Source organism: Schistocerca nitens, chromosome 7, assembly GCF_023898315.1.
Source record: "Schistocerca nitens isolate TAMUIC-IGC-003100 chromosome 7, iqSchNite1.1, whole genome shotgun sequence".
Lineage (NCBI taxonomy): Eukaryota > Metazoa > Arthropoda > Insecta > Orthoptera > Acrididae > Schistocerca > Schistocerca nitens.
Genome location: NC_064620.1, coordinates 575,342,082 through 575,356,419, shown reverse-complemented (window position 1 = coordinate 575,356,419; position 14,338 = coordinate 575,342,082). Strand labels below are relative to the sequence as shown.

Sequence of the window (14,338 nt, the reverse complement as noted above, 5' to 3'; positions counted from 1 at the left end):
TTAAGTATGAAACTAATTACGTCCGCTTTCTGAATTCTAATTCCTTGTCATGTTCCAGACCTCACGTCAGTATAGTTCTTCCCTCCTCACGCCAGCCTGCGTGAGCTAAAACGCGTGCATTTCGGCCTCCATTCCTAACACGGTGTTGGCTCTTCTGCCAACACAACAGTACCGGTGGCAAAAGCTAAACTGTTTAGTATCCGCTTGTCAACAGTGACCTAGGAGCAAATAAGCTCACTGCAGGAAATATTAGCCCCCCACCCCTCCATACATGGGTGCACTTGTCGCTTTCGAGCGCTGTAAACGCTGAAGAACTGGTATTAAAGAGTCACATCACTCTCCACTGTTGATGTGCGTCATGGTAGCGAGTTGGTGTGTGTGAGCCAGACGCTAGTGTGAAATCGGAGCAGTAACAAGGGACCACGTGACAGAGTGCCAGTCATGTTCGGACGCTTCCATGACCACATCATGAAGGAAGTTCCCGATTTGTTGGATTATCAAAGTGTCTACAAGGAATAGTGTCCCATTCGCAGCAGTGAAACGCGGCATATGAATAGTAATCGTAAATAGATGCTAAGTGACAAGAATCAGAGACAAGTTTTACTCCTTGTTAAAGACAACTGAAGCCCTATTGGGACAGCTGTTCTTAGTGTATGAAGGTCCACCTCGACCAGTTACCGAGAGAACGTTGCAGTCGGAAATGTATGCCATGTACATCTAGAGTCACGAGTCTCGCTAACATTATTGCTCGTAGTGGCACAGAAGCATGACTGGAACCGTATCATGTGGTCTGACGGATAACAATTTTTCCTCTTTTCAGACGATACGGCCCAGTGAAGTGTTCGACGTGCAATGTGTGGACAGTGTAGTTCAGATCGGAGGTATTTGTGTGACATTCTTTGGTTGTTTTTCGAGTCATGACTTCTCTAAAAATGGTTCAAATGGCTCTGAGCACTATGGGACTCAACTGCTGTGGTCATTAGTCCCCTAGAACTTAGAACTACTTAAACCTAACTAACCTAAGGACATCACACACATCCATGCCCGAGACAGGATTCGAACCTGCGACCGTAGCAATCGCACGGTTCCGGACTGCGCGCCTAGAACCGCGAGACCACCGCGGCCGGCCATGACTTCTCTCTGCTCATTGAGATTACAGCGAACTTGAGCCAGGGTGTGTTTATTTCAACATTCTCTATGACAAAGTTTTGCCACTTCTTCTACATGTGCGTGATGAATATGTTGTGAACTTTTCAGTTTTCGAGATGAGAACAGCTACGTCCACAAGGCCGCATGCACGCGCTTCGGGTTTGAAGAACGCTCAGCCTTACAATCGCATTTTGACTAGCCGGCTAAGTCACCCAGTTTTAATTAAAACGACAGGAACTTTTTGGAACAGCAGGCCAAACTCACAATCAACGTCTCCATAACTTACTAGTTCTACAGGGCCCAGTTATTAATGAACGGTTTCGGCTGGATATAACATAGCCGAAAACTCTCTCCTTGTGGGCTCTCTCCCTCTCCAAACCGAGGCCATTGTCAAGACAAGAGGCGATATCACACGATATTTGCGTGATGTGTCATCGGGGTGGCTGATTTTTTCTCCAGTGTACGTGTATCTGAGGAAGCTATGAGGGCTGTGGCGCAGGGAACACTGGGAGTGGTAAGCTCATGGGTGTTTTGCGGGTATAAATACTCGTCAACTTCATGTTATTTCTTCATTATACAACCCCGCTAATCAGATCACCTGAGCTTAAACAATAAAATAAGAAAATATAACTTGTGCTCCATTCCAACAAACCAAGATGAACAGTTGCCAAAATTACTGATGCCTAAAATGTAGCTTTAATAATAAATGGGGAGCGCAAAGTAAATCAACAAGCCTGCAACTAATTAACTATACAAGTTGGAAAATAATAGTAAAGCAAGTTTGGTGGGCAAAAGCCAAGCCATTCTTTCTTAAATAAAATATGGTTCATATGGTTCTGAACACTATGAAACTTAATATCTGAGGTCATCAGTCCCCTAGAACTTAGAACTACTTAAACCTAACTAACCTAAGGACTTCACACACATCCATGCCAGAGGCAGGATTCGAACCTGACAGCAGTGATGGCCATTCAATTTATATATAATGTTTCACAGCTGCAGATTTGTATAATACTGTTACCATGTGCCAGAAGACTTCTGCAGGCCCCAAAAGATTTCAGAAAGTATTTCCACATAATGTCAAACTCCTGCAAACACTCGTTCTACTGTATCTCCACTGCTGTGATGTAATTCAACGTGGTGCGGTAGGAAAAAGACAAGAAGGGATACAGCTAACCATGAATGCTTGTATGCGTTACATCCTCAGCATTCGTCGATATGACCATGTCAATGCTTCACACATCCAATTAGTGTGGCTGCGGCCACACAAGTTACAGGACTACTCCACCTGCTCCTGAATGCTCAAGCACCCCAGTACCTCGCCTCAGAGATCAGACATCTTCCGCGCAACCGTGATATAAACACGAGGTCTCACGTATGTGGTATCCTAGCTGTGCCGATTCATGAAACAAAATTACTTGCAAACTTCAGCGCTGTCGCTTGTATCCAGTTCTAAGACAAGGTGCCCTGCACTCTTCACACAATTCGAAGTCCTTTTAAGAAAAAGTTGAAGCTCTCCATTCTCTAATTGTCATAGCGTTTCCCCAAATTAACGTTATGGGCCAACTTTCCCTACATAAAATAGCGAAGCCAACTGCTCCTATCTTCTGCTTCTTTCTCTTTTTCTTTCGCTTTGAGTCACGCTTCCTTCTTTTTCTTATATTCTTTAAGTATATGTTATCACATTCCTCTTTTCCTCCCTTGTCCATCGCTTTCTCCATGCCAACTATTACTTACGCTCTTAATTAAAAACCTACCTTACTCTAACTGTTGTTGTATGTATCTAAGCGGTGTGTATGTTTTTATGTCGAATGCTTGTTTGGGTAATGGCCCTAATCTTGCAGGTTTAAATAAACAAATAAAAAAATAAATATAAATAAATGAGCGATGACAGAAGACGTCCAAAACTTACGGCAAATTTTGCGAATCATAACTAAAAGTAGCAAGGAGTAGTTAATATCAAAATGACAACAAAAGGCCTACACAACGCTATAATATGGAGAAAGAGAGAATAATTCACCAAAGGCAAAACGCTAGGACAGGAGACTAAAAATAAGAAACGTTAGCCGCATAACATAACATAACAATAAGCGCACGTCCCTGTGGTCTAATTTATCATAGAATCTTCCACAACTGCAATGGACAGATAATATGAATACGATGTGTAATAAATGAATTTCTTTCAGGTATCAAATGGGTTTTCGATGTATTTTGGCGTTGTATGTTTTTCTTGTTTGAAGTGTACTATTTGCCGCGAGGGATTAGCCGAGCGGTCTCGGCCCTGCAGTCATGGACTGTGCGGCTGGTCCCGGCAGAGGTTAGAGTCCTCCGTCGGGCATGGGTGTGTGTGTTCGTCCTTAGGATAATTTAGGTTAAGTAGTGTGTAAGCTTAGGGACTGATGACCTTAGCAGTTAAGTCCCATAAGATTTCACACACACACACACACACACACACACACACACACACACGTGTTCTATTTGTATTAAGTTTAATGTGTTGTAATTTTTTTACCCATGTCTTTGTGTGTATGATTGTAGGCAGACAAACAGAAGTTTGTTGTATATTCTCTGTGTTCACAGGTGTTAAATTTGAATTTTGTGTGTGGGGAGAATGTTTTCGCAACATGGCGTCGCGTATTCGGTCAAAGAATAGATCACAGCAATTAAAAAGTGATACAGTGAAAGAATCGACAGGATTAGAAGCGTGAGCAAGACGTGCATATAAGGTTAGAGGATGGAAACAGCGAATAGGAAGCAGTTCCGTTGTCCAGCGAGCAAGGTACTGTGCCCGCTGGTAGGGAATTTAAAGCTCCTAGCACTTATGTGGCGGAAGGTCTCATCGCCCTAACCGATAGTAATACTTTAAGTGATGTTGTAGGTTCTACAATCACAAATTTAGACTCTAGTCATAAACAGTTGCGCGAAAACAAAATGCAGGTTTGGAGATATGTGAGTCAAGAGTCGCTCATCGAGTGTTTTAAGAATATTACTTTAATACGGGAGAGAATTTAAGTGGGAAAGTAGCGGAAAAAGGCGAAATTCGAAGCGGTAAATTAACCAAACTAAGAGAACAGCAAGAAAATTGGGGTAAGGGAGTGCCAAGAGATGACCGAAAGGCCTACCAGCGAAACTGAGATTTAAAAATTTAGGAAGCATTCTTGACTGCAGCACAGAGATCGGTATAAAATGTTAAAAATCAATCAAATCAGTCACGATTGCGTTTTCAAATTTTTTATTTGTTGGCAATTTGTTTCAGCCCTTTCCTCGGATCATCTTCAGGCTTACACTGCCACCAGCAGCCATTATGGCGGTTTAACCATGAAGATGACCCGAGGAAAGGGCCGAAACTGCTTGCCAACAAACAAAAAATCTGACACGCGATCGAGAATTTTTATTGATTTTTAAGATTTGAAACTCAGAAAGCACGTGAAGGCTGAGAAGAGGGACTGCAAGTGCTCAGTATTGTGGGACGAATTAAAAAAGGAACACGAGGTAAAATTTTCGAATATGGAGAACAGAACTGAAATGGTTGAAGCGGGAGAAGTAATATCACTTGAAGGTATTAAAGAGCGCGAGGAGGCCGTGCAGCATGATTTAGAAACCATATAGGAGCAACTAACTAAAGACCAGGAAGACTTTGCGGAAGATCACATCAATCCTAGGATTGGAGGAGAAGTGAGAGATATGCCAAGGAAAGTGGTGATTGCTCTGTGCCTGTAGTAGGTTACGATAAGATAAAGCCCCTGATAAAGTTCAAAGACGCCAATACTGAAGTTAATTGGTGTCACTGAGATCGTATCACGGAACTAAGCTCGCCAGACAAAAACTTAGCTACATCGCTGCGCATACACATATGGACCGTTTAGTCTTTACAGATGGCGAGCGATCGTGTCACGTGCTCAACGGCGGTAGGACTGCCTCTACACGAGCAGGAGGAAGAAACGATTGGTGAGACATCCATATTTTAAATGGACATCGTACGTAAACATGGATAAATGTAAGGACGCGAAAGAGTATCAAAAAAGGATCAGTCGTGTTTGGCCGTACCCACGGCCAGCGGATGTGAAGTTGCTCGTGGATCTGTTTGTGTTTCACGGCAGATTGTTCAACATCGTTACAAGCAGTAGTATAACACACGTGGGTACGAACACAACGTCAGAATTGTGTTCGAATGAAGATTCTCACTGACAGGACACGAGACGCGTTTCACGACTTGTGAATCAAAACCGCTTCCAGAAACGACAGGAATAGCTGAAGGCAGTGGATGGAGGTGCATCCCAAACTGTTAGCCAGAGAACATTACCACGCGAATTGCATTCAATGGGCATCTGGAGTCTGTCGCCTCGCAAGAGGCTGTTGTTCATGCAGGCACATAAAGACAACAAAATGTTCATCGGACTGGAAAAATACGTGACTGGTTTTCTGAACACTTCTCCACCGTGTTACACTGAAGAGCAAAAAAAAACTGGTACACCTGCCTAAGATCGTGTAGAGCCCCTGCGAGCACGCAGAAGTGCCGCAACACTATGTGACATGGACTCGACTAACGTCTGAGGTAGTGCTGGAGAGAACTGACACCACGAATCCTGCAGGGCTGTCCATAAATCCGTAAGAGTACGAGGGGGTGGAGATCGCTTCTGAATAGCACATTGTAACACATCCCAGATATGCTCAATAATGTTAATGTCTGGAAAGTATGGTGGCCAGCGCAAGTGTTTAAACTCAGAAGAGTGTTCCTAGAGCCACACTCTAGCAATTCTGGACATATGGGGTGTCGCATTGTCCTGCTTGAATTGCCAAAGTCCGTCTAAATGCACAATTGACATGAAAGGATGCAGGTGATCAGACAGGATGCGTACGCACGTGTTACCTGTCAGAGTCGTATCTAGTCGTATCAGAGGTCCCATATCACTCCAACTGCAAATGTTTCCCACACCATTAGAGCCTCCACCAGCTTGAACACTCCCCTGCTGACATGCAGGGTCCATGGATTCATCCGCTCCATACAATTTGAAACGAGATCGTCCGACTAGGCAACATGTTTCCAGTCATCAACAATTCAATGTCGATGTTGACAGGCTCAGACGAGGCTTAAAGCTTTGTGTCGTGCAGTCATCAAGGGTAAACGAAAGGGCCTTCGGCTCCGAAAACCCATATCGATTGTTTCGTTGATTGGTTCGCACGCTGACACTCGTTGATGGCTCGCATTGAAATGTGCACCAATTTGAGGAAGGGTTGCACTTCTGTCACGTTGAGCGATTCTCTTCAGTCGTCGTTGGTCGCGTTCTTGAAGGATCTTTTTCTGGCCTCAGCGATGTCGGAGATTTTATGTTTTACCAGATTCCTGATATTCACAGTACACTTGTGAAATGGTCGTACGGGAAAATCCTCACTTCATTGCTACCTCGGAGATGCTCTGTCCCATCGCTCGGGCGCCGACTACAGCACCACGTTCAGACTCACTTAAAACTCGATAACCTGTCATTGTAGCAGCAGTAACGGATCGAACAACTGCGCCAGACACTTGCTGTCTTATATAGGCGTTTCCTACCGCAGCGCCGTTTTCTGTCTTTTACATATCTCTGCATTTGAATACTCACACCTGTACCAGTTTCATTGGCGCTTCAGTGCGGATCTCGATTGGCCTGCAAAATCATCTGACTTGAAACCCCAGAAAGTCTGCGGGATATGTTGGAACAGCGATTAAATCACCGACATCAGCATCCGCACAATTTGGTGGGACTGTGCCATGAAACCCTCAGTGACTGGCTTAATCTGCGTGCGAAGTACCTGATCAACATTGTGGACTCACTTCCTAACGTAATCTAGGAGGTTATCGAGTCCAGGGGGGCATTACACGGTGTTAAACGATGCTTGCAATGATTGCTATAGGGGTGACTAATTTTTTGGCTGACGAGCTTTCAAGAGGCAGTTAGAGAGACAAACAAGCAAAAAGTAAGTAAACTGTTCCTTATTTCAAAAGTAATCACTGTGACCGTTAATACTGTGACACAACACGTTCGGTGCCTACATGGAAGAAAGGTTTGCAGTTGTACGCGCGCCCTGGTTCGTCTGAAGCAAATCGACGGCTACGAAAGTCTTTCTTCAGTGATCCGAAGGTATGCAAATCGCACGGGGAGAGATCGGGACTGTGTGAAGGATGTGTAATTAGTTCGCAGCGAAACTTCTGCAGTGTAGTCCAAAATTGGTATGCTGGATACAATGTGCCCCTACATCAGAAATACTTATCAATGAATGATGTGCTGTTACAACGTTGAAATCTGAGAGATTCTCGATGGTTGTTAATAATTCCTGGTCAGTTGGTAAATACACTCATTTGGCACGTTGACCTTAGTTATGCTCAGTACGGTGCTTGCAAATGTTTTAACAAACTGAAGGAAGTGTGCTACTTCAGCAACATGCTGAAGAGGATTTGTTGAGTGTTAAGCGTTTGAAAAATCGATTACAGTGTCCTACGCTGCGCAGTTTACACCATAATTCCAACGAGATTACATGATTTGGCAACGGTTGACTTGTTCCAACCTGTTTTACGGACTCAGGTTTTTCATATATTTTTGTTGCAATGGAACGGAGGTCTAAATTTGTTATTATTGTTCCCTTACGAAAAGTTTGGGAAGAAGATTGCCGTCGCTTTTACAAACATTTCTTGCATAAAGTTGAAACAGAGTTGTGAATGATTTCTGATAATGGACCCCAGTTTAGATCACGCTGTTAGTCGAGCCTGATGAGAAGTCACAGAGATTGACCGGTTTTAATTTCACTGCATCATCCTTTGTCCAGTCGTTGGAAAGAGTGATGAGAGAATTAGACAAAATTTGTGGGCTTTATTGCTTGAGAAAGCACAGTACATGGGATGCGCATCTTTGATGATTCCAAGATGTGTTGAACGAGCTTCCGAACGATTCTATATGGTTTCCTCCAGTTGCAGTGTTTAAGAATCAAAAGCATCCCAACGGAATTAAGAAAATTGTTCAGTCATCAAAAGGAGCGCCAACTCCGTACGTATTTTATTATAGACACAGCATTACAGAATTTAAAATGAGCAGCAGAGCACGGAATAAGGTACAGTGGCAAACGAGTATGAGAATTTACATTCCACATAGGACAGGAAGTTCATATATGTTCCCACAGGCCATCCAGTAAGCTTGATGCCTTGTGTAAGAAATTTTTCAGAATTTTCAGTGTACTCTATAGGATACACAGGAGTCCACATCCGAATGCTGTTGTGATAGAAACGATCTGGACGCAAAAAGCGCGACAATTGTATCACATCTCCCACATCAAGCCTTGATGATACGATACGGAGAGCGTACAACAGGGAAGTGATCATACTTTGATGATGGCAGTAAATAAGTGAGTAAGTTGTGAGTTCATTTCTTTTGTTCAACGTGCTCCATAACAATATTTGTAATACTACATGCTTAGATACCGAGATACATAAAGAAGAAGTCTAATTATAACGAGTTACTGTAATACGGATGAAAGGTATTCACAATGGAAAATTTCTGTATGATCGATATAAGGTTTCCAGGTAGAACATGATAAAAGTATACTTATAATTATATTCAAAACAGTAAACTACTGTATGAATGATATAAGGTTTTCAAATAGACCATCATTTTCTTTTTCATATGCTGGAAAACGTTATTAAATTGCAAAATTTGTGAAATTCATTCATTTATAGCATTAGCAAACTTTGTTATCGACGGGCCAGCTGCCACCCTTTTCTGTAATACTCTTCTTTAGGGCATCTCTTTCTCTGTATTAAGTTCGCGACACACCCATAACAGGCGATCTACTGTTTGATTACACACTCTGCACGCACAAGCAGCACCAAGGGGTTAGCCTGAACATGAGGTAGTAAGATTTCAATTTTCCATTCCCGGGTAACACTGTTGAAAGATTAGACGACAGTGGTAACTTACGGAAAGACGATTGTGAACAGTCGGGAAAAAGATCGTTTGTGATCGCCTCTTTTGCAGCATCAGTCCGTTCTCTTCCGAACTGCTTCTTAACTCTCAAATCGACTGTCCGTGCGTATTACAGCTGCCATTTTAACATTTTTTTCTCATAAGTTCTCTTATTTCTCTAAGGCTCGCAAGATTGTTTTTTGTTCTGCTTGGTTAATGGTGCACCCATTCTTTAGTGTGCACTTTAACTGATAATCAGGTGTGCCATTAATGGTTATTACCACCCCTGAACCTGCTCCGTTCTCTGAATAGCTCCAATAGGTATAAACCACTATGTTATTCTAAAGTTGCTGTACTTGCTGGATGAGGCCACTGTCTTTAATCTAAAGGAATGTCTGTAGTATGGGCTATACAGTCGACGAACGGTCTTAGCAGTAACACCATTTTCATCAGGAGTCTTGTTTGCAGGCAAGTTCGTTATTATTTCCTCTATTTCTGTGTGTGTAAAAGTACATTATCCACTGTTGCTTTGGGTAGTAGCGTTAGAGGTCTCATTAGTTTATGATATCTGGTGTCTTGAGTTTGATCGTCCTCAGGCACAGAATATGCGAGCATGTAGATGGCAGTTTCGATTAAATCCTTTGTTGTTTTGTTACCGTTTTCCCTTAGCGTTGTCATGGGAGTATTATTTCTTATTTTCCCTGATGCGATTCAGTAGACAATGTTCGAAGAAAAATGGCTCTGAGCACTATGGGACTTAACATCTATGGTCATCAGTCCCCTAGAACTTAGAACTATTTAAACCTAACTAACCTAAGGACAGCACACGACACCCAGCCATCACGAGGCAGAGAAAATCCCTGACCCCGCTGGGAATCGAACCCGTGAACCCGGGCGTGGGAAGCGAGAACGCTACCGCACGACCACGAGATGCGGGCACAATGTTCGAAGAGTTATTTGTTGGGGTCAAGCTGCAGTATTGCTCCCTCAGCTGTTTGCTGTCCTTTGTGCTTTGATAAATTCGCCTTTTTTCGCATTAAAGTTAATTCAGATTCCTGCAGCGGACAGATTTTCTCCCAGTTTGTACTTGCGCTAATTTTGTATCTTGAGCGCTTTGTTGCTTGACCGCTTGAACTTCTTCAATTTCTGTGATAGGAGTTTCATTATTTGTTTCCGCTTGAACTTTTACTGCCAAATTCTGGTCTCTTTCTTTTAGGTTGTGTAAGTCCGTTTTTGGTAAATATTTGTGCCTAAGTTCTTCTTGCAAGTACCCGTCAAATTCTCTCAGGTCTTCGTCTCTAACAACAATTTTTTTTAGTCTGAATTATGCTTCCAGCGTATAATGTTGGGCACACTCCTATGCTAAAAATAATAGTACTGTCGTCGGAGCAACTCTCTTCTTCACCATACGTTCACTGGCTTTGCATCGGCAGAGGTGGCCATAGTTAAATCAACATTGCTCTCTCCTTCAGTATTTTGAAAGGTTAGTCCGTGAGTCATCTCGTTCGGTAGATACAGATTAGTGGAAGCCAGAAATTCTTCCTCTACAGTTTGTTACTCTATCATTCCACATGCTGGATATTATTGCATTGCTGTCCATAGTAGTTACTAAACCAACTCCTTTATTATAGGCTGTCATGTTGCCAATTTTTCTCGGGTCATTTTTGATGGGTTTTGTGAAATCTAAGTACATGCTAGGTATGAAAAATAGCATTTTTTTTTTAGTAAGCCAGCCGTTGCGGCCGAACAGTTCTAGGCGCTTGAATCTGGAACCGCGCGACCGCTACGGTCGCAGGTTCGAATCGTGCATCGGGCATGTATGTGTGTGTTGTCCTTAGGTTAGTTAGGTTTAAGTAGTTCTAAGTTCTAGGGGACTTATGACCTCAGCAGTAGAGTCCCATAGTGCTCAGAACCATTTTTGACCGCCACGCTTTCCCGCTTGGGAAGCAGCGCGTTAGACAGCGCGACTAACCGGGCGGGCTGAATACTATTTACTTCGGACGTATCCGCGCTACTGTACTGTTCTTTCTCGAAAACAGAGGTGACGAACTTGTATCTCATTTAGCGGTCGTTTCTTTTTTAATCGCACTTGACAAACGCTGTAGGTGACAACGTCCGTCGATTGCTTTGATTTTTGTGAGTTGTTTATCAATTAACGGTTGCGAAGCTACAAAATCTTTAGTGTACTGTATTGCAGTCGGACGTATTGTTCTCCGATTTCTTGTCGCTTTCAAAAGTGCTTTGAATTCTCTGGAAGGCATAGGCTAATCTCTATAGATATCTTCCGCCAGTCGTGCACCTTCTTTTGAGGAATCTGATACTGAGATTCGGATCCCGTATCCATCACGTCATCGTTTTGTTGTGTAGCACCGGATGCAGGTAGTGTGTCGGTAGCAACTGCTGCGCCCGACGCTGTGATCTTTAGTGTGAGTTTCTTCAGCCTCGCTAAATTCACGTTTAAGTTGTTAGTTTCCATAGGAAGCATACTGCCATTTTCATTTGACAGATTTTGTGTCTCCTGTTCATTGGAAGAAATACAGGTATTGTTATTAGTAACGACTAATCTGTTGATAGTAGGTCGACGTCTTCTAATATGTTTGTGATATTTCTAGAACAGTAGCACCAGGGTCAGATGTATGTTGCTCTTTTCCAGACTGTGTGAGAGGGTGAGGAATTTTTGAAGCTGCTTATTGTACCGAGGATACGGACTTTGGTTTAGCAGCATTATCTACATCTACATCTATACTCCGCGAGCCACCTTACGGTGTGTGGCGGAGGGTACTTATTGTACCACTATCTGATCCCCCCTTCCCTGTTCCATTCACGAATTGTGCGTGGGAAGAACGACTGCTTGTAAGTCTCCGTATTTGCTCTAATTTCTCGGATCTTTTCGTTGTGATCATTACGCGAGATATATGTGGGCGGTAGTAATATGTTGCCCATCTCTTCCCGGAATGTGCTCTCTCGTAATTTCGATAATAAACCTCTCCGTATTGCGTAACGCCTTTCTTGAAGTGTCCGCCACTGGAGCTTGTTCAGCATCTCCGTAACGCTCTCGCGCTGACTAAATGTCCCCATGACGAATCGCGCTGCTTTTCGCTGGATCATGTCTATCTCTTCTATTAATCCAACCTGGTAAGGGTCCCATACTGATGAGCAATACTCAAGAATCGGACGAACAAGCGTTTTGTAAGCTACTTCTTTCGTCGATGAGTCACATTTTCTTAGAATTCTTCCTATGAATCTCAACCTGGCGCCTGCTTTTCCCACTATTTGTTTTATGTGATCATTCCACTTCAGATCGCTCCGGATAGTAACTCCTCAGTATTTTACGGTCGTTACCGCTTCCAATGATTTACCACCTATGGCATAATCGTACTGGAATGGATTTCTGCCCCTATGTATGCGCATTATATTACATTTATCTACGTTTAGGGAAAGCTGCCAGCTGTCGCACCATTCATTAATCCTCTGCAGGTCTTCCTGGAGTACGTACGAGTCTTCTGATGTTGCTACTTTCTTGTAGACAACCGTGTCATCTGCAAATAGCCTCACGGAGCTACCGATGTTGTCAACTAAGTCATTTATGTATATTGTAAACAATAAAGGTCCTATCACGCTTCCTTGCGGTACTCCCGAAATTACCTCTACATCTGCAGATTTTGAACCGTTAAGAATGACATGTTGTGTTCTTTCTTCTAGGAAATCCTGAATCCAATCACAAACCTGGTCCGATATTCCGTAAGCTCGTATTTTTTTTCACTAAACGTAAGTGCGGAACCGTATCAAATGCCTTCCTGAAGTCCAGGAATACGGCATCAATCTGCTCGCCAGTGTCTACGGCACTGTGAATTTCTTGGACAAATAGGGCGAGCTGGGTTTCACATGATCTCTGTTTGCGGAATCCATGTTGGTTATGATGAAGGAGATTTGTATTATCTAAGAACGTCATAATACGAGAACATAAAACATGTTCCATTATTCTACAACAGATTGACGTAAGCGAAATAGGCCTATAATTATTCGCATCTGATTTATGACCCTTCTTGAAAATGGGAACGACCTGCGCTTTCTTCCAGTCGCTAGGTACTTTACGTTTTTCCAGAGATCTACGATAAATTGCTGATAGAAAGGGGGCAAGTTCTTTAGCATAATCACTGTAGAATCTTACGGGTATCTCGTCTGGTCCGGATGCTTTTCCGCTACTAAGTGATAGCAGTTGTTTCTCAATTCCGATATCGTTTATTTCAATATTTTCCATTTTGGCGTCCGTGCGACGGCTGAAGTCAGGGACCGTGTTACGATTTTCCGCAGTGAAACAGTTTCGGAACACTGAATTCAGTATTTCTGCCTTTCTTCGGTCGTCCTCTGTTTCGGTGCCATCGTGGTCAACGAGTGACTGAATAGGGGATTTAGATCCGCTTACCGATTTTACATATGACCAAAACTTTTTAGGGTTCTTGTTTAGATTGTTTGCCAATGTTTTATGTTCGAATTCGTTGAATGCTTCTCTCATTGCTCTCTTTACGCTCTTTTTCGCTTCGTTCAGCTTTTCCTTATCAGCTATGATTCGACTACTCTTAAACCTATGATGAAGCTTTCTTTGTTTCCGTAGTACCTTTCGTACATGATTGTTATACCACGGTGGATCTTTCCCCTCGCTTTGGACCTTAGTCGGTACGAACTTATCTAAGGCGTACTGGACGATGTTTCTGAATTTTTTCCATTTTTGTTCCACATCCTCTTCCTCAGAAATGAACGTTTGATGGTGGTCACTCAGATATTCTGCGATTTGTGCCCTATCACTCTTGTTAAGCAAATATATTTTCCTTCCTTTCTTGGCATTTCTTATTACACTTGTAGTCATTGATGCAACCACTGACTTATGATCACTGATACCCTCTTCTACATTCACGGAGTCGAAAAGTTCCGGTCTATTTGTTGCTATGAGGTCTAAAACGTTAGCTTCACGAGTTGGTTCTCTAACTATCTGCTCGAAGTAATTCTCGGACAAGGCAGTCAGGATAATGTCACAAGAGTCTCTGTCCCTGGCTCCAGTTCTGATTGTGTGACTATCCCATTCTATACCTGGTAGATTGAAGTCTCCCCCTATTACAATAGTATGATCACGAAACTTCTTCACGACGTTCTGCAGGTTCTCTCTGAGGCGCTCAACTACTACGGTTGCTGATGCAGGTGGTCTATAGAAGCATCCGACTCTCATATCTGACCCACCTTTGATACTTAACTTAACCCAG

At 42.9% G+C, this 14,338-nt stretch overlaps 1 protein-coding gene across 1 annotated transcript in view; it reads left to right on the top strand.

The window, feature by feature from the left end:
- LOC126195357 (cholinesterase 2-like) overlaps positions 1-14,338 on the top strand; it is a 255,797-nt gene that overhangs the window by 160,353 nt on the left and 81,106 nt on the right. The gene's annotated exons all lie outside the window — the stretch shown is intronic.